This window comes from Ranitomeya variabilis, chromosome 1 (assembly GCF_051348905.1).
Source record: "Ranitomeya variabilis isolate aRanVar5 chromosome 1, aRanVar5.hap1, whole genome shotgun sequence".
Lineage (NCBI taxonomy): Eukaryota > Metazoa > Chordata > Amphibia > Anura > Dendrobatidae > Ranitomeya > Ranitomeya variabilis.
This window is the reverse complement of record NC_135232.1, coordinates 260,724,364-260,751,962: the sequence shown is the minus strand read 5'-3', so window position 1 is coordinate 260,751,962 and position 27,599 is coordinate 260,724,364. Positions and strand designations below refer to the sequence as shown.

The window sequence follows — 27,599 nt, the reverse complement described above, 5'->3', positions numbered from 1 at the left end:
TTGGCGTCACGAACAGGATCTACTTAAGCCTGAAGAATCAGGTCATGTGTGCCTAGAGACTGTGATTTGTTGTGCTTGGACTGTACTTTATTACAAAGACTGTGCTGCGCCAGTTGCCGCCAAAATCCGCCGCCATTGCAGCGCTGAGGAAAGCGCAGGAAGAGAAGAGGGGCGTGGAGTGGGCGTAGACGAGCTGGAGAGCGCGAAGAATAATGGCCGCCCAGTCTAAATATTTCTGTGCAGTGAGGACGTGTCCGTCAGCAGCAGAGATCCGCCTCCTAATCCTTAATGGGGGGCGGAGGCAGAGAAAACGAAACTGCTCACGCAGGAGAGAGCGGGAAAAAGACCAGGAAGCGACCCACGTGGAGGACGCTATGGCCAGCAGCTCCGAACCCGACAGCGGGGTTGAAGTGGAAATCTCCCCTGACTACCCGGATGAGCCCAGCAGCCTGTCCTCCGTGGATAACACCAAATTCCTGAGAGCCGAGATGGAGGATTTATATAACCAGCTCCTCCAACTGCATGTAAGAGTCCAGGCCCCGCATCAGGTGGGACCGGCAGTGGATTCCCGGACATCGGGAGAACCAGCGGGACCTGTTGCGGAAAGTGGAATCGTACCAGTGGGTGAGTCCGCCGATCCTGCCCCACCAGCAGAGGGTGTGTTAGTGGGTCCCGTAGCAGCACCACCTCTCCCGGGGACCCATAGACTTCAGCGCCTGTTACCATGGGAGGAAGCCACGGGCATGGAACACCGTATGCGAGCCCCAATCACCCCTACTCCCTTGCCGTGTGAGGTCAGCGCGGAGCGCACGGTGTGCCGCTGGGTGAACCCTGGATCCAATCTCATGGGGTTCCCCGGGGTGGAGACCCAGAAGGGAGAAATGGTACAGGCCCTAAGCTGGGAAGAATACCAGATCCAGCTAGAACAGCGGTGGCGAGAGGAAGAGGAAACACATCAGGCTAAACGGGAGGCCTACCATCAAAAAGATTTGGCGGTCAAGGACCGGGCCCGTAAGGACCCCACCACTCACCAGGCCCCGCGCAGGCAGGGCATCATCACCGTCTTTAAACTCCAAGGAGGCTGGGGCTTCATTAAAGAACCGGGGCTATACGCGGAGGTCTTTGTTAACCGATGGGATGTCGAGTCACACCTTAGAGAGGGTCACCCCGATCGAGACCTCTATCCGGGAGACAGTGTTACCTACACCCGGCATCTTGGGGAAAAGGGGTGGTTCGCTCTGAACGTCTACAAGAAAGAGAAACCAGCCCCTGTGGCCAAAGTGCCGCCGTGTGACCGATCTGTAACCACCCTGGTCGGCCCCACCTGCCTGACCACAGAACTTGCGATCTGCCACCCGATCGCCGCCACCACCGTCGTGCCTAAGGAGGTGCCCCTTCGAGTGACCGATGTTCCGGATGTACCAGCACAGAGAGAAGTGGGGACACAGACCTTGATCGCCGCGCACGACCTGGTCGTGCAACAGACCCGAACCCATGGGGTGTATCTGGCAGCGGGAGTGGACCTGAAACCTGAATTGCAGGGGTCCGCCCGCCAGGTGGCGCCTCATGGAAACTTCTGAAAGAAGAGTAAGATTTCGCTTTGTGAAAATGTAAATAGTTACTGTTTGTTCTTTTAAGTTGCTGCTAAACCTGTCCAGGGTTAATGGATCCCTTTGTTGACCCGGGATCCCCTTTGTTTGTTTTTCTTTTTCTTGAAGTTTTTGCACCAAGTTACACAAACTGCAGAAATCATGGACTGTGCATGATTCGAACTTTCTTTTGTAAATAGTTTGCACCTTCTTAAAGGTGCTCCCTACTGGTTTTAGCCAAAGACACTTTGCGAAGATATTTGCCCTATTGGTTTGAGCCAAAGACACTTTGTGAAGATACCTTTCCTACCGGTTCTAGTTAAAGACACTTTGCGAAGATACCATACCGGAACCTTTGCGTGGGCTGGTAGGCTGAGAAGACGAGCTACCTCAGAAAGACTTGGTCCCCTCTTAAAGGGGATGTGTGAAATTGAACTTGAGAAAGATACTGTTGCAGAACAGTAATGTGATAATGAAGCTTGAAAAAGAAATGTAACTGTTTTACATGCTAAGTTATATGTGTTGAATTTGTTGAAATGTGAAATCTAAATAATGTTTTGCAGAAAGAAAAGATGCAGAGAGCCCGTAGGGGTAGAGATAGAGATCTGCATAGCTGAAAGTAAGGAAGTAATGATGAAGGTGAGGATAGAAGGTCAACCCTGCGTCCCCATAGAAAGTTACTTTGTTACTAAGGACAGAAGGCGAACCCGTAGGGGTTAGAGAGTGAGTCCTTAAAGGAGCCGAGTAGAGCGGGCTCAGAGTTCTTTAAACGAAAGGAATGTTATGTCTATACTATGTATAGTAGCGAAAGGCAGTAGGCCCTGGCTGAACGGGGCGGTCCTGTAAAAGAAAGGAGAGGCAGTAGGTCTGGTGCCATAGGGACAGGCGGTCCTGCAGGTTCAAAGTAGGAGAATGTGAAGTTACCTTACCCTGTAATGTGATTATAGGAAGGCCTTTGGTAAACTAAGAGTGTATGTTTCTTAAAGGCAATGTTAATTTATTGTTCCAGAATTTGCACTAAGTAGAATACCCGGTTGGGTAACAGGAGTTATGCATAGCCTGTAATTTATAATGTTGACCATGTTAGTAACGTTAAAAGTGTCCTCACCTCCCATAAAGGGAAGCCTGTTCAAGTATACTTATCGTTTTGCACTCAACAAAATTGTATGTCTTTTTGCTAATCTGTATTGTTGTTTTTCTTCCCAGTCCCGGAGTACTGTGTTTAACCAGGGGGGAGTGCAGCGCCCCAGAGTCCTGGTCGTTGCAGTGCTGTGGCTTCGCCGCTAAGGGGAGCCATGGTACGTTCGATGGCACCGAAGGAGTTCCTCCAATCAGGTATCACAGACACCAATATGTTTCACAGCAGGGCCTCCGGGGGGAGCTAAGGGTGCTATTCATTAGGCCACTCCCCACCATAGTGGGTAAACTGGGGGTCAGGCAGGAAGTTAGAGAGAACGCTGACGGGATTGAACGGAGCAACACCCTGTGGCAGGGGGTGTTGTGAAGGGAGAGACTGTAGGGTCTCTGCCAGGGGTGGGATCCTGGCAGAGGCTTGGCATTGAAAGAACGTAACGGGTCCGCGCAGGCTCCTGGAAGCGGCGGGACTCAAGAAAGGACTAGAAGCGAGATAGATTGTGCTGAGTGAGAAACGAGATCAAGCAGAAGGAGAATACCAGCAGGGGTTTTGTTGAAAGAGGCAGCACCCTGCTGAGGCGCAATACCGGTGGCCGGAACGCCGAGGGAGTGGATTAGAATACAGCTTCAAGCCATACTCCAAACAGCGGCAGGACAGTCGGTCTCAGGCGGGCTGTCTACCACATATCACCTATGAAGTCTTGGGGGGCAATTGCGGGAGAGGGGCGACTCTAGGGTCCCGGAAGAACTCCAGGCCTACCTGACAAACGGGTGCCATTCCAACCTGAATACAGGGAAGGGGTGGATTACAGAGGAACATCAAATCGAGTTGTGAGGGAACTTAAGAAACAGACACAACCGTTGTGGGGTTACTTTCCGTGAGCACAGCAGGGAAGGACTACAACACATAGCGCTAGAAGGAAGGCACAGATTTCCACCTGAGAGGAGAACTCTGGAGGTGCCATTGGACCGGCCGGACTTGCGTAGCCTGGTGAACCGTGTTCTGGACTGAGGACTCAGAGATCTCCAGTAAAGAGGTAAAGAGACTGCAACCTGGTGTCCTCGTTATTTACCGCGACTTACACCCCACAACCGCACCGCTCCATCGCTACCATTACTACCACCTATTACACCGGACGTCCCCCACTGACGGACAGGGCCACGGACCGGGCCTAGCCACCGTGACAACCCCGAGACTGAGAACTAGAGGCCCGGCTCCGGGTACCCCTCGGCCCTGCGGCGGTGTGGGGGCGCGCCGCATATGCCCACCTTTGACTTCTATTATTATGCTGTAATTTGCTCAGGTGGGAAACTCAGTGAACATAAATGACCCGATTCATCAAAGTTTTTATGCCAGAATTCTGGGGTAAAAAAATTTGAAAAGTCACAAAGTTTTGTCGCAACTCGAAGTCATGCTAAAATTTACCAACTTTTTGCATTCTTACACCATCTTCATCCAGTTTCATCAAAGTGCGTGGAGCTGAGGGCTGCATTCACTATGCCAAAAATGTTACTTGAGCAGGTATTGAAGTACAACTTGTGGCAAGGCGCACACCACTCGTCAGATGCTCTGATTCATTAAGAGGTATTTTCCTTGCACTCCACTCACCAGTCTTGATGAATCGGGGTCATAGGCTAAACTATAGGTTATGCCACATAGGCATTTTGACAATCACATCAGTAAACCCCAAGTTTGTCTACACTAGAGATGATTTATTCGGTTTAAGACTAATTAAGTTTGCTTTGAATTTTACCAAAAATTTGGGTTTTCCTGAATCCATTTTTTTTGCAATTCACTTTGTGTGAATTCAGCAAATGCCATTATACTGAATTGTAAAGTGTCCCAAAAGGAGATAAACAATTATATATGTCCGGTATTTATTCATATTGAATATATTGAAAAAAATGTAATTTTCTTGCCAAATTCAAATTTGAATTTGAATTTCAGCAGATTCGCTCATTACTAGTCTGCACATCTTTATCTTTGTGTAAAGATTTCATAGTTTTCATAGCCTTGACTAAAGGGTATGTCCAGGCTTAGGGTTAAAGTCTGCAGACATTCTATGTGACTGCAGATTTGTGAATCCTCACAGGGCGCACAATGCGACCTGTCAGCTTTCTGTGGGAGAGGGCAGGCGCATGACTGCAACTATGCGATTTACACACGAGGTCACGTGACGACCAGATGTACGAGGCATTGCTCAATACAAGTAAATTGAGGAAGACCAGTCATGTCTAGTTGAACTGTGGCAGAGAGTATGCAAGTCACACACGATCTCATGACTGCCCACTTTCGACGCCAACACCGGAGAAAATCAGACAACATGCACTGTGAGTGCTGTGAGGATTCACAAGTCTGCAGTCACATAGAGTGACTGCAGACTTTCAACACAAGACAAGATAACCCTGCTAAAAAAAATTTTTATGAGGAACAGGAATTAGTAGGAAACAGTTGTAAACTTTGTTAATAATTATATCATAGGTAAAGAGAGCCCCTTAAAAAGAAATTACAAATGTAAGAAAAAATGTCCTCCAACACATGCTATATTTAAAAAAAATGAAGAAATTAATAACTGTAGAACTGAAATTAGTGACTGAAACGGGTAATAATTATTAATAGCAGATTTGTCTCATTACATTTAATAATAATTTTTTCCATCAAACATTTAAAGCGTAAGGAAGTGATTAAGAAATGGGACCTTCCAGGTCACAGTATTTCAGGCATGTTTGATTTTCCACTAGTATCTTATGCTTTGTACTTTGTACATTAATGGTTTTATTGTTATGGAAGTTCACAATAGCTCTGAAGACAATGTTTCCGGACACCTGAACACCAGGTCACATACATTTTAACCCGATGTGATGACGGTGGACATGTACAGTAAATTGGTGCCCTTGAGGAAGCAGATGCTGCCAAAGGAAATATAGGAAGCTAGGAAGAAAAACAAGTATGAAGCACAAAAGAGACATATATCTAATGGGAAAATATCTGTGGAACAGGAGTCTATAGGACAAGACAACAAGGATCCGGGATCTACATTTTCTCTTAAGTGAGCAACATTCTAAAAATAAATCTAGGTGGTTTAAATACTATTATAATATGACCATATTTCTAAGACCGCATAATAACAATTTCCTTTAATCACACCTCCATTCAAAATGTTCAGGTATCCAATAAATGCAAATGCCATGTCTGATTACTATAGTCAGATATTTATAGTATGGTATCATGTGTGCACGGTCAATGGGGTCTTCTTGGGTCTTCTGGAGATCCCAGGCTCTGACACAATCATGCTTCCCTAGGATCCATCAATAAAGACAACCCCAGCTGGAGCTGAAAATGGAGTCAATCAATTGCCATCTGGGAGTATTTTTTATAAGTTAATTCCCAAATATATAGAATCTTATTGAATATTGAATATTGCTTATTTTATTTGATTTTACATTTACACGCAAGTGACTATGTGTAAAATTAAATCTGCCAGATAGTATGTTTTTGTTTGTTTTTTATACAGCATATACATTTTGGCTATTATTTTTTTTTTTTATAGTAGTTACAGATATTACACTTTAGATCTTACCTTGCAGAATACTAGTCCTTTTATGCAAAACCTGTAGAAAATCATAGTCTTTCTGGCCTCATCCCTCATAAACTAGTTAAAGGGTTTGTCTGGGAAGTGAACTGAAAATGCTGTAGAAGGGATGAAAAAAATTGTCAAGCTATAGATTTGATGTAGCCGTTATATGTCCCTTTGATGGGACATCAATGATATAGCTAGAAACATTCTGTAATTTTCCATCCATTCCTTTACAATGGGCATTTTAACTATATCAGCATTCTGCCAGCACTATAGGAGCTGAAACTTCCTTTTCCTCACTTGCAAGCAGATATTGCTACTGCAATTATACAGGGGCTTGTCTTTCCCAAATGGAAAGCCTGCCTTCGTATCCTGTCAGTATGCAGTTTGACAGTAAGGAGATCAGAACCAAAAAGACAAAGACCCTCCCACACGTTCTGTAATCCATTAATGTACCTCTATTGCTAGAGAGGAATTAGACAGTGAGCAGCACATTAGCAACACAGCGGCTGTCACTTTGGTGTGGGTTTTCAGTGGGTTAGAACATCATTTCTGAATAAACCGATTCCCTAATTAGTACATTATCTACCAAATGGGATCCAGTAGTCTGAGAATACAGTGACTATTTAAAATATGTTGGCACGCTTGAAATTGTTCTAGAAAATTAAATATTGCTCCCAGAAAATTATTGCAATTACACATTCTGTTATACTAGTATTTATTTCTTTTGTGAGTATTGGAATATCACAAAAAATTAGAAAAAAAGCAAATTGGACATAATTTAGCACTAAACCCCAAAAATGGGCAGGACAAAATTGTTGACACCCTCAACGTAATATTTGGTTGCACACCATTTGAAATAAATAATTACAATTCCTATAATCATCAACAAGCTTCTTACATCTCCCTGCTGGAATTTTGGGCCACTCTTCTTTTGCATACTGTTCCAGGTCTCTCATATTTGAAGGCACCTTCTCCCAACAGCAATTTTTAAAATCTCTCCACACGCGTTCAATGGGAATTAGATTCCTACTCCTTGTTAGCCACTTCAGAACTCTCCAGCACTTTGTTTCCATCTATTTCTGGGTGCTTCTTGAAGTTTGTTTGATGACATTGTCCTGCTGGAAGACCCATGACCTAGGATGCAAATTCAGCTTTCTGACACTGGGGACTACCCAAAATCATTTGTCTCTGTCAGTAGCGAGGTCTTTCTGGGTCTCCTCCCTTAGCGTTTCATTTCATTCAAATGTTGACGGATAGTTTGCGCTGACACTGATGAGCCCTGAGCTTGCAGGACAGCTTGCATTTCTTTGGAACTTGATTGGAGCTGCTTATCCACCATCCGGACTATCCTGCGTTGCAATCTTTCATCATTTTTTCTTTGCTGTCCATATCCATGGTGATTAGTTCCATTGTCATGGGTTGTAAAGTTCTTGATTATGTTGTGCACCATATACAAAGGAACATCAAAATCCCTGGTGATGGACTTGTAACTTTAGAGTTTGTTGATATTATTCAAAAATTTTGGCTCTCAAGTCCACAGACAGTTCTCTACTCCTCTTTTCCATGCTTAGTGTGGCACACACAGACACAAAAGATTGAGTCAACTTCTCCCCTTTTGAGCTGGTTTCAGGTGTGATATTCAAATTGCCCACACATGTTACTTGCCGTAGGGGAGTTTCAATGAGCATCACATGCTTGAAACAAATTTTGTCCAGACAACTTTTGGGGTTTAGTGTGAAATTATGTCCAATTTGCTTTTTCTTTTTCTTTTTTTTTGTCATGTTCCAATACACACAAAGGAAATAAACATGTGTATAACAAAACATGTGTAATTGCAATAATTTTCTGGGAGAAATGCTTCATTTTCTGGAAAAATTTCAGGAGTGCCAACACTTTTGGCCATGACTTTATGTAGGAACACCTACTTCATCAGACAATAATTCAGCTCCAGATGTTCTCCTAGCATTTCACATGTCACTATTTGCTATTTTTATTCTGAAGCCTGTGATCCAACTTCTAAAGCTCAGTATGTAGGAATAAATAGCTAGCCGGCCTTTGAACAGTCTCAATAATATTACCAGTAGTCAGCTCCTGGCCTTGGGCAATATGAGTCCCTGTCAGTTTAGGCAAATAAACTATTTTGACACCTTTGTCATAGAGGGTAAAATATTTTCCTACCATGCCAAGCAGCCCTCTCCTAATGTGCTAGGCTGCTATGTTTCTGTGTAGTAAAGCTAATGAGCTTTAAAATGACCACGCTTGGAAACGTTTAGCTTTAATGTCACTCACCCCCTAAGCAACTGTTTTGTAACGTCCTGCTAGTGCTAAACCCAGATTAATACACAGCAACAGGCCCTGGCAGAAATATGGATGCAACAGCTGGGAATCAGCTGCCTGGCAAACAGATACACAACCATTTTCCATTCCAGAGGTGGCCAGAATGCTCTCTGCAAGGCAACCCAAAAATGAACTGAATGTATATTGGCTTCCAAGAATTCTTTTACCATTGTCCTTACTCTTAAAGGAGCATTTCACCCACAATTACCCAAGTCTATGCATTTGAGATAACCGCACAAAGCTAAATATATTGTATGTTTATACTTGGCTAAATCGAGCCATTATGCAATTTGTTCCATCTATGGGAAATGCTCATTCGTGGGCTCTTTTTCACCCTGTGAAATCTTCTTGATTACTCAGTGTTTGCAACAGAATCCTTTTTAGGTTTAACATTTTATAACACATAGTAAATCTCTCACCTCTAATTCATTATATGGAATATCTGCAGTAAATCTCATAATAACTCAAGACTATAGAAAGAAGTCACCTTCAAGAACACAAGATACCACACAAAAAGTCTCTCTGGCACTAATATGGTGAGGGTTTAGATTTGCTTCTTTACATTTTCTTCTCGTTTTCTACTATTTTGAAGCATATTTCCATTTTACAGGATCTTGATTTGGCTACGTTCACACTGTTTTTGAATACCACATTATTCAGCAGGTACAGTAGGGAATTCTCATTTTCATACATTGGATGGCATACATTTATATGTGTTTGATGGTGTTATATTAAAAAACATAGTTAACTACCCATTTTAATTCAAACTTATGCACGACAGAGTATGTGTTTTATCAGTAGCAGATTCCCAGAATGTATATAATTGCACACTGTATATGTTAAGAATACATTCATTCATGGAGCATTGAAAACAGTTCCATTTTTATAGTGTGAGCCTTACCTTAAATGGAAAATGTCATTAGAAAATTACCTCTGTTTAAATCAGGTTTTTATGTTCAATTTATTTACCGGTATTTTTTTTAATTTTAGGTATTTTGTTTTGTTTTTTTCATATCAAGCAATACATGGACTCAGACCATATCTTTTGTATTGAAGCATTTAATGAGCAAGTGCAAAGGTTATTAGGAGGAAGAGAGGTGTTACTTGTCATTGTAATCTTGCCTGTGATGATGAGAACAGAGAATAGGAAGTATGAGGCTAAACTAGCCCTAGCAAGATTCATTTTTTGTTTTTGCTTTTCTTTCATTTTTAATGCATATTAATATATGAAAGAAAATTGCCAAAAGTGTTTAAGAAATACATATAACTGAAAAACCTGATTTGAATAAAAGGTCATTTTCTGATAATACATTACCTTGAAATGTATATCAAGATCCACTAGTTCAAATACTGCATTTTTTGCAAAAATACACATATATATATGTTTGAGAGCTATATTGAAATGAATAGAAAGAGTAAACGAGTCCATTTGAATAGGCCTTGAGGGCAAAAGAAAAGACTACAAGAGGTGCACCGATAAAAATACATTTTCTTTGCTACTACTCACACTTCTGACAAACTGTTTCAAAAGCAAAAGTTTTCCCATACTGTATATCTTCTTTTTACTCTCTTTTTGCACATTTTTTTTTGTCTTTTTAAGATGCATTGCCAATTGAAATATATTTAATTGAACTATACTGTGGTAAAGATCTACAGAAGAAAATAAAATATTTTATTCAGTGATTAGAGTTCAATTTTGAGAAAATGCAAAAACACAAAAAGCAAACAGAATACATCGAAACAATGGCTCACTCATAAAATATAAGCTTCTATCCACTTGTATCACAGATATAGTGAAACTCTGCTTCCATTTTCATAGTTCCATTGACCTGTTAATGCAGAGATGTCAACCAGGAAGATCCTCTTACAGAGTGATAGCAGAGCAGCAGGACTAGGCAAAAATGGAAGTGACAATTTTGAAAAAGGCCGCTAATTTAATTCAGGCTCCAGACCAAATTATATATCATACTTTTCTTTCTAGCCTTACAAATCTCACTCTATTCATTGTACCCGTAGGCATCAATTAGGTCACAGTTAAAATATCAATTGCATTTACTAAATTCTTGTATCAGAGTATGACACAAAGTAAGGAAGTCATGTTCATTTGTTTGGGTCTGTCATTCTCTACCCTCTTGGACAGAGAACTGCAAACTGATCTGTGGCTGTAAGTGTCATCTCTACACTGACTTATTATATTTATTTATTCTTAACTATGGTTCCTGCATGCCTGGAAACATGGCTATATCTTAAAAGGTGAGTGAGGCTGAAAGCAAAATATGGTAAATTCATTTAAAATTGGGCCTAGTTGCAGAGCTGGGATTAGAGGGGAGCAAACTGAGGAGTTTCACAGGGCCACCACTCCCTTTGGGGCCCTCAGCCTCTTCAGCAGGAGCCACACTTATAATAGTTATCAGTGTAGCTTCTGATGTGGAGAGTACTTCCGGGCCTCAGGAGACATCACGGTCATGTGCCCATAATGTCACTACAGGTCTTGTACTCTTCAGGATATCAGGACTTTGGTGATATCATGATCATATGACCTGTCATGTGACCTTGATGTCACCAGAGGTCTTATACTCTGTGGGAGTTCAGGACCTTTGGTGATATCATGATCATGTGACAATGATGTTACAACAGGTCATGTACTCTGCGGGAGTCAGAAGAACTGAATAAGAGATGGATGAATGGTAAATCCTCTATTGTGTGTGGGTGTTTGCCCGTCTTTAACCTATCCGTGCGTGTCTCTGTGTGTGCAGCTGAGCCTAGTATGTATGGTTCTACTTAGTATATGTTATAGAAGTGAAGAACTCAGAATATATCCTCCACAGGTGGTGTATATTAGTGAGTACATGAGAATGTATGGGCTCCTGATGGTATATATTAGTGAAGATATCAGAATGGATGGACTCCTGGTATATTAGTGAGGACATGAGAATGTTTGGGCTCCTTGTGGTATATATTAGTGAAGATATCAGAATGTATAGGCTCCTGGTGGTATATATTTAAGGGAATCTGTCACCTCATTTTTCGCATATAAGCTGCGGCCACCGCCATTAGGGGCTTATCTACAGCATTCTGTAATGCTGTAGAAAAGCCCCTGATGTAGCCCGAAAGATAAGAAAAACAAGTTAGATTATTCTCACCGAGGGGCGGTCTGGTCCGGGTCCGATGGGCGTCGCAGTTCCGGGTCTGGCGCCTCCCATCTTCATACTATGATGTTCTCTTCCTTGCTTCTGTCGTGGCTCATGCACAGGTGCACTGATTTGCCCTGTTGAGGGCAGAGTAAAGTTGTTGTTTCTAAATGATTATGAACTTGTTTCCTTTGCATTATTTGAGGTCTGAAAGCACTGTTTTTTTTTTTTTATTTTGACCATTTCTCCTTTTTAGAAAAAAATACGAAATTTATTGCTTGGAAATTCGGAGACATGTTGTCAGAAGTATATAGAATAAAAGAACAAGTTACATTGTATTAAAAAATATACCTATAAAGAGAAAAATCAGACAAACTGAACATTTTGCAGTGGTCTCTTAATTTTTACCAGAGCTGTATGTATGTCTGTATGTAAGTGCTCTATGTATACATGTGTCTGTATGAAAGTCCTCCTTGTATACACGTATGTTTATATGTATATTTGTGCTCTGTGAATGTATGTATCTATATGTATGTGCTCTGTGTACACGTGTGTATGTCTTATGCGAATACATATACATCTATGTATGTGCGCTGTATACATGAATATGTATGTGCTCTGTGTTTCATGCGTGTACGTGCTCTGTATATACAAGAGTGTGTGCTAAATGTGTGTATACATGTGTGTAACATACAGTGTTTGTGTCACAAACTGACATACTATGTGCATGTCGCATCGATTTATAAATCCCGACTGCACAGACAAGAGTTCATAGGTGTAAACATGTTGACAATCGCCATACAAACGAGCACAACACTGCTCATTTATCGGGTGATTGGATTGTTTATGGCAGAACAAAAATCATTCTCAGCAGTACATCGCCCAGTGTAAACTGCAGATGTGCTGCTGATAATATGATAACATACGGGGACAGATTGATCTACTAGTGATCGTTCTGTTCCCATAATTTTTCGGCAACCTTTGTAAAGAGGCCGGAAAACAAGCGCTGAATGACTTCAGTAGTGTCGATCATTTAACGCAGAGGTCCCCAACCGCCGGTCCGCGGACCAGGACCGGGCCGTTGGGGTTTTTCAGCCGGTCCGTGGCGCCGCTGACAACTAGCTCCGCAGCCCTGCGCCTGGTCAGAGCTCGCACTGTGTGGATTTATAATGTTTTCTGCCGTAGCCGTGACAGCTCGCAGCTCCCGGCAGAGAACATTATTATGCAGGACGGGGTGGGGCGTCGGGCGGGTCTTAGTGACGCAGCCCTCCACAGCACAGCGGGGCGGGTCTTAGTGACGCGGCCCTCCTGCGCAGCATGGTGTGTTCCTGACAGGGTGGGGCGGCAGGCTCTCCTCACTGACACGCCCCCGGCAGAACATGTTATGTGGGGCGTGCTGGGGCAGCAGACTGGCTTTAGTGATGCGGCTCCCGGTACCGGTGTTCAGTGTGTAGCGCTGCTAAGCAGCAGCGCTATATACACTGACGCTCAATGTACAATGCTGCTACTTAGCAGCGCTGTACACCGAGGTCCCGCCAGCATCCTCCCCATACAGCGCTGTCTGGTGCATATAGCAGTGCTAGTAGCAGTGCTGTACACTGAAACTCAATGTACAGTGCAGCTACTCGCAGAATGTGCTCAGGCAGGAGCAGGGACAAGCAGGTCATGTGTGTCCAGCGCTCCTTCCCCTCCTGCTAGCTGCGAGTTGGAGGGGGAGGGGCCATATGACCAAAGCCCCGCCCCTGCCCCACCCCCACCGGGCCATGGAAAACTGGTCTTGCTTAAAGCCGGTCCCTGGTGCAAAAAAGGTTGGGGACCTCTGATTTAACGGTCTGAACTCAGCGCATGTATATAAAACCTAAATGTTTCAGTATGATGGTGCAATGTGTTAGAATTTAGGGCCCTAGTTTAAACTTTTTGACCAGGTTCCACTTTGTCTTTTATAGACCCTGCCTAGTTGACATGTCTGAATCAAAACTACTGACAGACTGCTTTTATATCTTGACAAAAGTCTAACAAATACAAGATTTAATGGGGCTCGCTATGCTTTAACCCCTTAAAGAGCTAGGAATTTTTCCTCTTTGTGCTTTCAATTTTTACTCCCCATCTTCCAAGCCTCGTAACTTTTTTATTTTCCTGCTGACAAAGCCATATGAGGGCTTGTATTTTAAGGGACTAGTTGTACTTTTGAATGACACTATGTGTTTTATCATATGGTTTACTGGAAGATGGGAAAAAAAATTCCCAGTCAAGTGAAATAAACGAAATTCCACAATAGGTTTTTGGGTTTTGTTTGCTCAGTTTTCATTCTGCAATAACAATGTGTTAGGGGTCGAGTTCCCGCCTCTGCACAGGAGGAATCTCGGGCCATCTCCGCTGCGGTCTCCCATTCTTCTTCTGCCGCAGTGGAGCCTGCTCAGCGGAGACATCTGTCCCAGCGTCTTGCTCAGTCTCACTCTCACTCTGTGCGAAGGGTTACTGCTGCTTTTCCAGCTTCTGCCATTAAAGCCAGTGCTGGGCAGCGGTAAGCAGATGCTTTTGGGACTAAGTCCTGCTTTTCCTCTTCTGAGCATGCCCAGGGCAAGATCTCCCGTTGGAGATCGAGGGTCACATGCTCAGATACTGCAGTAGATCCCATTGGTCCTCCAGGAAGGTCCTGAAGGTGCTCAACTTCTGTGGCAGCCTCCCATTGGTCCTTCTGGGAAGGTCCTGTACATGCTGCAGCTATAAAAGGTTCGCATGACCGCACGGCCATGCGCTAGTGTACATTTGTATACGTGTGTGTGTTGATGAGTGCAAGTCGTTCTTAAATATCCCTTCCCTATTGTATGACTGTTCGCATATGGTGTATGGCTGCTATCTAGCGCCTGGCTGAACTGTCAGCATTATTACACACAACAGTGTCTACTGCTGTGACCGCCAGTACGGCGCCACGTGCCATTAGAGCGCTTTCTTAGCCCAAGCCTGGGTGGTTGGTGGAGTCCGCCAGTACGGCACAGCTCGCACTCTTGTGCTCAAAATATTATAGCAGTTAATCTCTTACACCCAGTAGCGGTGTCGAGCGCAAGTAGTCTAGATGGACTCAAATCCCGAGTCTTGGGACTGAGTTCAGTGACTCCTTGCTTGCGCTCTTTGTGCGGTACCGCGGCCCTGACTTAACAGAGTTCGCTTCCACTGCCATATAGCGCTGCCATTTGCTAGCAGCAGGTTCTCTCCTGCACGGTGGACCCCGGACTGCGAACGCACCTGATAACATCTCACTATTTACTCGGTGCGTTTTGCCAGTCCTAGCAGAACACTAGCGCCAGGGTCTGCCTAGTAAAAGGCGGACAATCAGCGTCTACAGCGGTGCATCCAGCAGCTGGAGGGTAGGTTGGTGGCTCTAGAGCGTATAACCTCAGCTGTGGAAGTCACTGCAGTCGCTGTTCAGGCTGCAAGTGTAGCTGCAGCCAGCTTGTCCGCTGCCACCTCTGCTCCAACTTTTTCCCGTCTCCCGCTTCCAGACAGGTTTGCTGGTGACAGTAAGCTATGTCGGGGATTCATGAGCCAGTGCTCCATACATCTTGAGCTCCCGGCTGCACGTTTTCCTACGGAACAGGCAAAAGTGGGATTTTTTTATCTCTTTTGTCGGGCAGGGCGTTGGAGTGGGCAACGCCGCTTTGGGAGCGTGATGATCGTGTGGTACAAAGTGCTCCTCTCTTCCTGGACGCTCTGAGGCAGGTCTTTTTGGGACCCCATATCACCCACTATACCGTGCTCCAATTGTTGGCAGTAACTCAGGGTTCATCCATGGTCAGCCAGTTTGCCGTCCAATTCCGGTCTGTAGCCTCTGAGCTAGAATGGCCAGATAAAGTTCTTATTCCGGTGTTCTGGAAAGGACTGGCAGACAATGTGAAGGACGCCTTGGCCACCAGGGAGATTCCCGCCACACTGGAGGAGCTCATTTCTATATCTACCCGCATCGACCTCCATTCTAACAAGCGGAGGTTAGAGCGGACCCAGTGTAGGCAGAGGTTTCGGCTGGCTCCCACCTTCGCCAGACCTCTAGAATCTCCTGTTCTGGCGTCTGACTCCCATGAGGCCATGGAGGTTTCTCGAGCGGAACCTAAGTCTCAGACCGCTCGAGTACCCGTGGTTTGTAGAAATTGCCAACAACCAAGACATTATGCCAATAACCGGTCGGGTAAACGATCGCGTCTAGTAACCATTGGAGGGGGTTCACTAGACACAGCGGCGTTTTCTTCCAAGCTGTCCTTCAAAGCCTAATCATGTTAGGCTCATCCTCTCTAACAGTGGAGCTTTGTGTGGATTCTGGGGCAGAGGGAAATTTCATGTCCTCTGCTTTTGCTCTACGCCACGCAATACCTCTGGTGATGCTCGCCAAACCGGTAACTGTTATAGTAGTGAATGGGTCGACACTCCCTTTACAGATCACACACCAGACTGTCCCTTTCACGTTGTCCATGTCCCCTTCCCACCAGGAGATTATTTCCCTTCTTGTCCTTCCTGAGGGAATGGATGAGATTCTGCTGGGAATACCCTGGCTCCGTTTCCACTCCCCAAATATTGAGTGGACCTCTGGGAGGATATTGGGTTGGAGTGATGGACTGGCAAGAACCCCATTCTCTTAAAGTGGTGCAGCGCTTTATGGGGTTCATTAATTACAATCGCCAGTTCATTCCCTGTTGTGGATTCTGTTTTTGGGCTCCCTCTGGTGGTTACAACTGGTACTGGGTGACTTTGGTGGGTTGCGGTCTCTGGTTTCCACCTGTCCATCAGAGGCTGGGTGTTTCCTATTTAACCTGGCTATCCTGTCATTCCCTTGCCGGCTATCAATGTATCAGTGTGTCTCTGTTACCTTTGCTACCTGCTCCTAGGCCTTCAAGACAAGCTAAGTCTGGATTTCCCTGTTTCATGTTTGCTTTCATGTTTTTAGTCCAGCTTGCAGATATGTAATTCTCTGCTGCTGGTTGCTCTAGTGGGCTGAAATTACCACTCATGTACCATGAGTTGGCACATGAGTTCAAGTAATTTCAGGATGGTATTTTGAAGGGTTTTAAGCTGATCGCGCAGTTCACCTTTTGTATCCTCTGCTATCTAGCTTAAGCGGGCCTCATTTTGCTGAATCTGTTTTCATAACTACGTTTGTGCCTTCCTCTCATTTCACCGTCATTATATGTGGGGGGCTGCTATTTCTGTGGGAATATTTCTCTGGAGGCAAGATAGGTCTGTGATTCTTCTGATAAGGGTAGCTAGATCTCCGGCTGGCGCGAGACGTCTAGAGTCCCCCCAGGAACGTCCCCCGGCTGCTGTTAGTTGAGTGTTGAGGTTCAGGATCGCGGTCAGCTCAGGTTCCATCACCCTAGAGCTCGTCCTGTTTTTGCCCGTGTTATGTGTTTAATTCCCTGCCATTGGGAACATGACAGTATAGCCGGCCCATAAAGTGTTAATTGTTTGGGCTGAAGCAGGAGAAAAAGAAGTGTTGAAGGGAAATTTTTTTTTTTTTCCCTCAGAGTTTTGCTGCCTAGCCCTTAATTGCTGTCTAGCTGCTTCTTACCTCCTCTTAACCCTTGAATGGCTCTGACCTTAGCTGTTTAACATGGATGTCCAGAGTTTGGCTTCCAGCCTGAATAATCTTGCTGCAAAAGTTCAAAACATACAGGATTTTGTTGTTCACACTCCTATGTCTGAACCTAGAATTCCTATTCCAGAGTTTTTTTCTGGAGATAGATCTACCTTCCTGAATTTCAGGAACAATTGCAAATTGTTTCTTTCTTTGAAATCTCGCTCCTCTGGAGACCCTGTTCAGCAGGTCAAGATTGTAATATCTTTCCTGCGGGGCGACCCTCAGAATTGGGCATTTGCATTGGCACCAGGGGATCCTGCATTGCTCAGTGTGGATGCGTTTTTTCTGGCACTGGGATTGCTCTATGAGGAACCTAACCTGGAGATTCAGGCTGAAAAGGCTTTATTAGCCCTCTCTCAGGGGCATGATGAAGCGGAAGTATATTGTCAAAAATTTCGGAAATGGTCGGTGCTTACTCAGTGGAATGAGTGCGCCCTGGCTGCAAACTTCAGAGATGGTCTTTCTGAGGCCATTAAGGATATTATGGTGGGGTTCCCTGCGCCTACAGGTCTGAATGAGTCTATGGCTATGGCCATTCAGATTGATCGGCGTTTACGGGAGCGCAAACCTGTGCACCAGTTGGCGGTGTCTTCTGAACAGGCACCTGAGACTATGCAATGTGATAGAATTCAGTCCAGAAGTGAACGGCAAAATTATAGGCGGAAAAATGGATTGTGTTTTTATTGTGGTGATTCAGCTCATGTTATATCAGCATGCTCTAAACGCACAAAAAAGGTTGATAAATCTTTTGCCATTAGTACTCTGCAGTCTAAGTTCATTTTGTCTGTAACTCTGATTTGTTCACTGTCATCCATTTCCGTCGATGCCTATGTGGATTCGGGCGCTGCCCTGAGTCTTATGGATTGGTCATTTGCCAAACGCTGCGGTTTTAGTCTGGAGCCTCTGGAAGTTCCTATTCCTTTGAAGGGAATTGACTCTACACCATTGGCTATGAATAAACCGCAGTACTGGACACAAGTGACCATGCGCATGACTCCCGTTCATCAGGAGGTGATTCGCTTCCTTGTACTGTATAATTTACATGATGTACTAGTGCTTGGTCTGCCATGGTTACAGACTCATAATCCAGTCCTGGATGGGAAGACAATGTCTGTGTTAAGCTGGGGATGTCAGGGGGTTCATGAAGATGCACCTCTGATTTCAATCGCTTCATCTACTCCTTCTGAGGTCCCTGCGTTTTTGTCTGACTATCGGGATGTTTTTGAGGAGCCTAAGCTCAATTCGCTCCCTCCTCATAGGGATTGTGACTGTGCTATAGAATTAATTCCTGGCAGTAAGTTCCCTAAGGGTCGTTTATTTAATCTGTCAGTGCCAGAGCATACTGCTATGCGGAATTATATTAAGGAGTCCTTGGAAAAGGGACATATTCGTCCATCTTCGTCCCCTCTGGGAGCAGGTTTTTTTTTCGTGGCAAAAAAAGATGGTTCCCTGAGGCCTTGTATAGATTATCGCCTTCTGAATAAGATTACAGTCAAATATCAGTATCCATTGCCATTATTGACTGATTTGTTTGCTCGCATTAAGGGGGCTAGGTGGTTCACTAAGATAGATCTTCGCGGTGCGTATAATTTTGTGCGGATAAAGCAGGGTGATAAGTGGAAAACCGCATTTAATACGCCTGAGGGCCATTTTGAGTATTTGGTAATGCCTTTTGGACTTTCTAATGCTCCTTCAGTCTTTCAGTCCTTTATGCACAATATTTTCCGTGAATATCTGGATAAGTTTATGATTGTGTATTTGGATGATATTTTGGTGTTTTCTGATGACTGGGAGTCTCATGTTCTACAGGTCAGGAAGGTGTTTCAAGTCCTGCGGGCCAATTCTCTGTTTGTGAAGGGCTCAAAATGTCTCTTCGGAGTCCAGAAGATTTCTTTTTTGGGGTACATTTTTTCTCCTTCTACTATTGAGATGGATCCCGTCAAGGTTCAGGCGATTTATGACTGGACACAACCTACATCTGTTAAGAGTCTTCAGAAGTTCTTGGGTTTTGCTAATTTTTATCGTCGGTTCATTACTAATTTTTCCAGTGTTGTTAAACCTTTGACTGATTTGACTAAAAAGGGTGCTGATGTTGCTGATTGGTCTCCTACGGCTGTGGAGGCCTTTCAGGAACTTAAGCGCCGGTTTTCTTCTGCTCCTGTGTTATGTCAACCAGATGTTTCACTTCCTTTTCAGGTTGAGGTTGATGCTTCCGAGATTGGAGCGGGGGCGGTTTTGTCACAGAGAAGTTCCGATGGCTCGGTGATGAAGCCATGTGCGTTCTTTTCTAGAAAATTCTCGCCCGCCGAGCGCAATTATGATGTGGGTAATCGGGAGCTTTTGGCCATGAAGTGGGCATTTGAGGAGTGGCGTCATTGGCTTGAGGGTGCTAGACATCGTGTGGTGGTCTTGACTGATCACAAAAATCTGATTTACCTTGAGTCTGCCAGGCGTCTGAATCCTAGACAGGCTCGTTGGTCGTTGTTTTTTTCTCATTTCAATTTTGTGGTTTCATACCTGCCAGGTTCAAAGAATGTGAAGGCAGATGCTCTTTCCAGGAGTTTTGTGCCTGACTCTCCTGGAGACTCTGGGCCTACTGGTATCCTTAGGGATGGGGTAATATTGTCCGCCGTCTCCCCAGACTTGCGACGTGCATTGCAGGAGTTTCAGGCGGATAAACCTGATCGTTGTCCACCAGAAAGACTGTTTGTTCCGGATGATTGGACCAGTAGAGTCATCTCCGAGGTCCATTCTTCTGTGTTGGCTGGTCATCCTGGAATATTTGGTACTAGAGACTTGGTGGCCAGGTCTTTTTGGTGGCCTTCCTTGTCAAGGGATGTGCGCACCTTTGTGCAGTCTTGTGAAGTGTGTGCTCGGGCTAAGCCTTGCTGTTCTCGGGCCAGTGGGTTGTTGTTATCCTTGCCTATCCCGAAGAGGCCTTGGACGCACATTTCCATGGATTTTATTTCAGATCTCCCTGTCTCACAGAAAATGTCCGTTATCTGGGTTGTGTGTGACTGCTTTTCTAAGATGGTTCATTTGGTACCCTTGCCTAAGTTGCCTTCCTCCTCTGAGTTGGTCCCTTTATTTTTTCAGAACGTGGTTCGTTTGCATGGGATTCCGGAGAATATCGTTTCTGACAGGGGATCCCAGTTTGTGTCTAGATTTTGGCGGACGTTTTGTGCTAAGATGGGCATTGATTTGTCTTTCTCGTCTGCATTCCATCCTCAGACGAATGGCCAGACGGAGCGAACTAATCAGACCTTGGAAACTTATTTAAGGTGTTTTGTTTCTGCTGATCAAGATGACTGGGTTGCCTTTTTGCCACTGGCCGAATTTGCCCTTTATAATCGGGCTAGTTCTGCTACTTTGGTTTCTCCTTTCTTTTGTAATTCGGGGTTTCATCCTCGTTTTTCCTCTGGTCAGGTGGAGCCTTCGGATTGTCCTGGAGTGGACATGGTGGTGGACAGGCTACATCAGATTTGGAATCAGGTGGTGGACAATTTGAAGTTGTCTCAGGAGAAGACTCAGCAGTTTGCTAATCGCCGTCGCCGCGTGGGTCCCCGACTTCTTGTTGGGGACTTGGTGTGGTTGTCTTCTCGTTTTGTCCCTATGAAGGTCTCTTCTCCTAAGTTCAAGCCTCGGTTCATCGGTCCTTATAAGATCTTGGAGATTCTTAACCCTGTATCTTTTCGTTTGGATCTCCCAGCATCGTTTGCTATTCATAATGTGTTCCATCGGTCGTTATTGCGGAGGTATGAGGTGCCCGTTGTTCCTTCGGTTGAGCCTCCTGCTCCGGTGCTGGTGGAGGGAGAATTGGAGTATGTTGTTGAGAAGATCTTGGATTCTCGTGTTTCCAGACGTAAACTCCAGTATTTGGTTAAGTGGAAGGGTTATGGTCAGGAGGATAATTCCTGGGTGGTCGCCTCTGATGTTCATGCGACTGATTTGGTCCGGGACTTCCATAGAGCTCATCCTGATCGCCCTGGGGGTTCTCGTGAGGGTTCGGTGACCCCTCCTCAAGGGGGGGGTACTGTTGTGGATTCTGTTTTTGGGCTCCCTCTGGTGGTTACAACTGGTACTGGGTGACTTTGGTGGGTTGCGGTCTCTGGTTTCCACCTGTCCATCAGAGGCTGGGTGTTTCCTATTTAACCTGGCTTTCCTGTCATTCCCTTGCCGGCTATCAATGTATCAGTGTGTCTCTGTTACCTTTGCTACCTGCTCCTAGGCCTTCAAGACAAGCTAAGTCTGGATTTCCCTGTTTCATGTTTGCTTTCATGTTTTTAGTCCAGCTTGCAGATATGTAATTCTCTGCTGCTGGTTGCTCTAGTGGGCTGAAATTACCACTCATGTACCATGAGTTGGCACATGAGTTCAAGTAATTTCAGGATGGTATTTTGAAGGGTTTTAAGCTGACCGCGCAGTTCACCTTTTGTATCCTCTGCTATCTAGCTTAAGCGGGCCTCATTTTGCTGAATCTGTTTTCATAACTACGTTTGTGCCTTCCTCTCATTTCACCGTCATTATATGTGGGGGGCTGCTATTTCTGTGGGAATATTTCTCTGGAGGCAAGATAGGTCTGTGATTCTTCTGATAGGGGTAGCTAGATCTCCGGCTGGCGCAAGATGTCTAGAGTCCCCCCAGGAACGTTCCCCGGCTGCTGTTAGTTGAGTGTTGAGGTTCAGGATCGCGGTCAGCTCAGGTTCCATCACCCTAGAGCTCGTCCTGTTTTTGCCCGTGTTATGTGTTTAATTCCCTGCCATTGGGAACATGACAATTCCCCACTTCTCAACTTTGGTAGCTCCCTTGGTAGCCCTCGCCAAGAAGGGAGCAAATCCCAAATTGTGGTCTGAGGAGGTCTCCAAGGCCTTCACTTCTATTAAGTCTCATTTTGCTAGCGCTCCCATCCTACATCGTCCCGATGTTGATAAGCCATTCATAATGGAGGTGGATGCCTCATCCGTTGGTGCTGGAGCAGTCCTGTTGTGAACTCTGTTTTTGGGCTCCCTCTTGTGGTCACAAGTGGTACTGTGTGAGTGCTGTCTTTGGGCTCCCTCTGGTGGCTCTTTGTGTCATTCTGCAGGTCTGAGGCTGGATCAGCTGTCTCGTTATCTGTTAGCTGGTTTCCTATTTAGCTCACCTGGACTTTCAGTGTTTGCCTGCTGTCGATGTATTCAGTGCTATTTTGATCTCTCCTGAATTCCTTCGCTATCAGTCTCTCCAATAGAAGCTAAGTTTTCTGTTTGGTTATTTTTTGCTCATCAGTGTTCAATATGTTTTTTGGTTATTTACTTGTCCTTGTCCAGCTTGATAATATGTGATTTCCTTGCTTGCTGGTAGCTCTAGGGGGCTGAGTTTCTCCCCTCACACCGTTAATTGGTGTGGGGGTTCTTGAATTCTCAGCGTGGATATTTTGTATAGGGTTTTCTACTGACCGCACAGTTTCCTATCTGTCTTCTGCTATCTAGTATTAGTGGGCCTCATTTGCTGAATCTGTTTTCATTTCTACGTTTTGTATTTTCCCCTTACCTCACCGTTATTATTTGTTGGGGGCTTCCTATATCTTTGGGGTCATTTCTCTGAGGCAAGTGAGGTCTTATTTTCTCTATAGGGGTAGCAAGTTTCTCAGGCTGCGTCGAGACGTCCAGGAATTTAGGCACGTTCACCGGCTACCTTTAGTGTATTTGTTAGGATCAGGTTGCGGTCAGTCCAGTTACCACCTCCCTAGAGCTTGTTCTATGTTCAGTAACTTAGCTAGTCCATTCTGTGATCCTCAGCCACTAAGGATCATAACCGTACAGCAGGCCAAAAAGTGTTTAATGCATCGCAGAAGTGGGATAAGAGAAGTCCTGAGTACAATTTTTTTTTTTCCTCTCCCTTTGCTGCAGTCTGTCCAGCTTCTCTCATCCCCTTAATTTCTGGGTGGCTTTGAGTTCAGCTGCAGACATGGATATTCAGAGTCTGACTTCTAGTGTGGATCATCTTGCTGCAAGGGTGCAAAGCATTCAGGATTTTGTTGTTCACAGTCCTATGTCTGAGCCAAAGGTACCTATTCCTGAGTTGTTTTCTGGAGATAGATCTAGGTTTCTGAATTTTAAGAATAATTGTAAATTATTTCTTTCTTTGAGACCTCGTTCCTCTGGTGATTCCGCTCAGCAAGTTAGAATTGTTATCTCCCTGTTACGTGGCGACCCTCAAGATTGGGCTTTCCCTGGCGCCAGGAGATCCTGCATTGCTGAATGTGGATGCGTTTTTTCTGGTGCTTGGATTGCTTTATGAGGAACCTAATCTTGAGAACCAGGCAGAAAAGGCCTTGCTGGCTCTCTCTCAGGGCCAGGATGAAGCTGAGGTGTATTGTCAAAAATTTCGGAAATGGTCGGTGCTTACTCAATGGAATGAGTGTGCCCTGGCTGCAAATTTCAGAGAAGGTCTTTCTGAAGCCATTAAGAATGTTATGGTGGGGTTCCCCACGTCTGCAAGTCTGAATGACTCAATGGCTTTGGCCATTCAGATTGATCGGCGTTTGCGGGAGCGCAAATCTGCGCACCATCTGGCGGTGTTTTCTGAACAGAGACCTGAGTCTATGCAATGTGACCGAATTCTGACCAGAATTGAGCAGCAAAATCATAGACGTCAAAATGGGTTGTGCTTTTACTGTGGTGATTCAACTCATGTTTTCTCAGCATGCTCTAAGCGCGTAAAAAAAATCGCTAAATCTGTCACCGTTGGTACTATACAGCCTAAATTCATTTTGTCTGTTACTTTAATTTGTTCTTTGTCATCCTACTCGGTTATGGCTTTTGTGGATTCAGGTGCTGCCCTGAACCTGATGGATTTGTCGTTTGCCAGGCGCTGTGGTTTTGTTCTGGAGCCTTTGGAATTTCCTATTCCACTGAGGGGAATTGATGCTACACCATTGGCTGAGAATAAGCCTCAGTATTGGACTCAAGTGACCATGTGCATGACTCCTGTACATCAGGAGGTGATTCGCTTTCTTGTGCTGCATAATTTGCATGATGTTGTCGTTTTGGGTCTGCCATGGCTGCAGGCCCATAATCCAGTTCTGGATTGGAAAGCTATGTCTGTTTCAAGTTGGGGTTGCCAGGGGATTCATGGCGATGCTCCTTTGGTGTCAATTGCTTCTTCCACTCCTTCTGAGGTCCCTGAGTTTTTGTCGGACTACCAGGATGTATTTGATGAGCCCAGATCCGCTGCCCTGCCTCCTCACAGGGATTGTGATTGTGCTATAAATTTGATTCCTGGTAGTAAGTTCCCTAAGGGACGACTTTTTAATTTGTCTGTACCAGAACATGACGCGATGCGGAGTAATATAAAGGAGTCTTTAGAGAAAGGACATATTCGCCCGTCCTCCTCCCCTCTTGGTGCAGGATTCTTTTTTGTGGCCAAAAAGGATGGTTCTCTGAGACCTTGTATAGATTATCGTCTTCTAAATAAAATCACGGTCAAATTTCAGTATCCTTTGCCATTATTATCTGATCTGTTTGCTCGGATTAAGGGGTCCAGTTGGTTCACCAAGATAGATCTTCGTGGTGCGTATAACCTTGTGCGTATTAAGCAGGGGGATAAATGGAAAACAGCATTTAATACGCCCGAAGGCCATTTTGAGTACTTGGTGATGCCTTTTGGACTCTCTAATGCTCCTTCTGTGTTCCTGTCCTTCATGCATGACATCTTCCGAGAATATCTGGATAAATTTATGATTGTGTATCTGGATGACATTTTGGTCTTTTCTGAGGACTGGGAGTCCCATGTGAAGCAGGTCAGGATGGTATTTCAGGTCCTGTGTGCTAATGCCTTATTTGTGAAGGGCTCAAAATGTCTCTTCGGAGTACAGAAGGTTTCCTTTTTGGGTTTTATTTTGTCTCCTTCTACTATTGAGATGGACCCAGTCAAGGTCCAGGCTATTCATGACTGGACTCAGCCTACATCTGTTAAGAGTCTTCAGAAGTTCTTGGGTTTTGCTAATTTTTACCATCGCTTCATTGCTAATTTTTCTGGCGTGGTTAAACCCTTGACGGATTTGACCAAGAAGGGTTCTGATGTGACTAATTGGTCTCCTGTGGCCGTGGAAGCCTTTCGGGAGCTGAAGCGCCGGTTTTCTTCGGCTCCAGTTTTGTGTCAGCCTGATGTCTCTCTTCCTTTTCAGGTCGAGGTTGATGCTTCTGAGATTGCAGCAGGGGCTGTTTTGTCGCAGAGAAGCTCTGATTGCTCTGTGATGAAACCTTGTGCTTTCTTTTCAAGAAAGTTCTCGTCTGCCGAGCGGAATTATGATGTTGGTAATCGGGAGTTGTTGGCTATGAAGTGGGCATTTGAGGAGTGGCGACTGTTGTGAATTTGCTTTTTGCTCCCTCTAGTGGTTACTAGTTTTTTGACTCTGGTTTTTCTGTCATTCCTTTTATCCGCACCTGGGTCGTTAGTTAGGGGTGTTGCTATATAAGCTCCCTAGACCTTCAGTTCTATGCCTGGCAACGTAGTTATCAGAGCTAGTCTGCTGTGCTCTTGTCTACTGATCCTGGTTCCAGTTATATCAGCTAAGTCTGCATTTTGCTTTTTGCTATTTGTTTTGGTTTTGTATTTTTGTCCAGCTTGTTCCAAATCTATATCCTGACCTTTGCTGGAAGCTCTAGGGGGCTGGTGTTCTCCCCCTGGACCGTTAGACGGTTCGGGGGTTCTTGAATTTCCAGTGTGGATTTTGTTAGGGTTTTTGTTGACCATATAAGTTACCTTTCTTTATTCTGCTATCAGTAAGCGGGCCTCTCTGTGCTAAACCTGGTTCATTTCTGTGTTTGTCATTTCCTCTTACCTCACCGTTATTATTTGTGGGGGGCTTCTATCCAGCTTTGGGGTCCCCTTCTCTGGAGGCAAGAAAGGTCTTTTGTTTTCCTCTACTAGGGGTAGCTAGATTCTCCGGCTGGCGCGTGTCATCTAGAATCAACGTAGGAATGATCCCCGGCTACTTCTAGTGTTGGCGTTAGGAGTAGATATATGGTCAACCCAGTTACCACTGCCCTATGAGCTGGATTTTTGTATTCTGCAGACTTCCACGTTCCTCTGAGACCCTCGCCATTGGGGTCATAACAGGCGACATTGGCTCGAGGGAGCTAAGCATCGTGTGGTGGTCTTGATTGATCACAAAAATCTGATTTATCTCGAGTCTGCCAAGCGGTTGAATCCTAGACAGGCTCGTTGGTCGTTGTTTTTCTCCCGTTTCGATTTCGTCGTCTCGTACCTGCCTGGTTCGAAGAACGTGAAGGCTGATGCTCTTTCTAGGAGTTTTGTGCCTGACTCTCCGGGAGTTTCAGAGCCGGCTGGTATCCTCAGAGAGGGAGTGATTTTGTCTGCCATTTCCCCAGATTTGCAACGAGTACTGCAGAAAATTCAGGCGGATAGACCTGACCGTTGCCCACCAGAGAGACTGTTTGTCCCAGATAGATGGACCAGCAGAGTTATTTCCGAGGTTCATTCTTCGGTGTTGGCAGGCCATCCTGGGATTTTTGGTACCAGAGATTTGGTGGCTAGGTCCTTCTGGTGGCCTTCCTTGTCGCGGGATGTGCGTTCCTTTGTGCAGTCCTGTGGGATTTGTGCTCGGGCTAAGCCTTGCTGTTTTCGTGCCAGCGGTTTGCTTTTGCCTTTGCCTGTCCCGAAGAGGCCTTGGACGCACATTTCCATGGATTTTATTTCGGATCTTCCAGTCTCTCAGAGAATGTCTGTCATCTGGGTGGTGTGTGATCGTTTTTCCAAAATGGTCCATTTGGTGCCCTTGCCTAAGTTGCCTTCCTCCTCCGATTTGGTTCCTCTATTTTTTCAGAATGTGGTTCGCTTGCACGGCATCCCTGAAAATATTGTGTCTAACAGAGGATCCCAGTTTGTGTCCAGATTTTGGCGGATCTTTTGTGCTAAGATGGGCATTGATTTGTCTTTTTCGTCGGCCTTCCATCCTCAGACGAATGGCCAAACCGAGCGAACTAATCAGACCTTGGAAACTTATTTAAGATGTTTTGTTTCTGCTGATCAGGATGATTGGGTGACTTTTTTGCCATTGGCCGAGTTTGCCCTTAATAATCGGGCTAGTTCTGCTACTTTGGTTTCGCCGTTTTTCTGCAATTCTGGTTTTCATCCTCGTTTTTCCTTGGGTCAGGTTGAGCCTTCTGACTGTCCTGGGGTGGATTCTGTGGTGGAT

General features: G+C 45.0%; 1 long non-coding RNA gene across 1 annotated transcript in view; it reads right to left on the bottom strand.

Moving 5' to 3' along the window:
• The window catches only part of LOC143793905 (uncharacterized), a 151,085-nt gene extending 144,495 nt beyond the window's left edge, over nucleotides 1–6,590 (bottom strand). Inside the window, exon 1 of the long non-coding RNA XR_013220327.1 lies at nucleotides 6,305–6,590. This is a non-coding gene — a long non-coding RNA (uncharacterized LOC143793905). The remainder of the gene's footprint in view (nucleotides 1–6,304) is intronic.
• Between the last annotated feature and the right edge of the window lie 21,009 nt (nucleotides 6,591–27,599).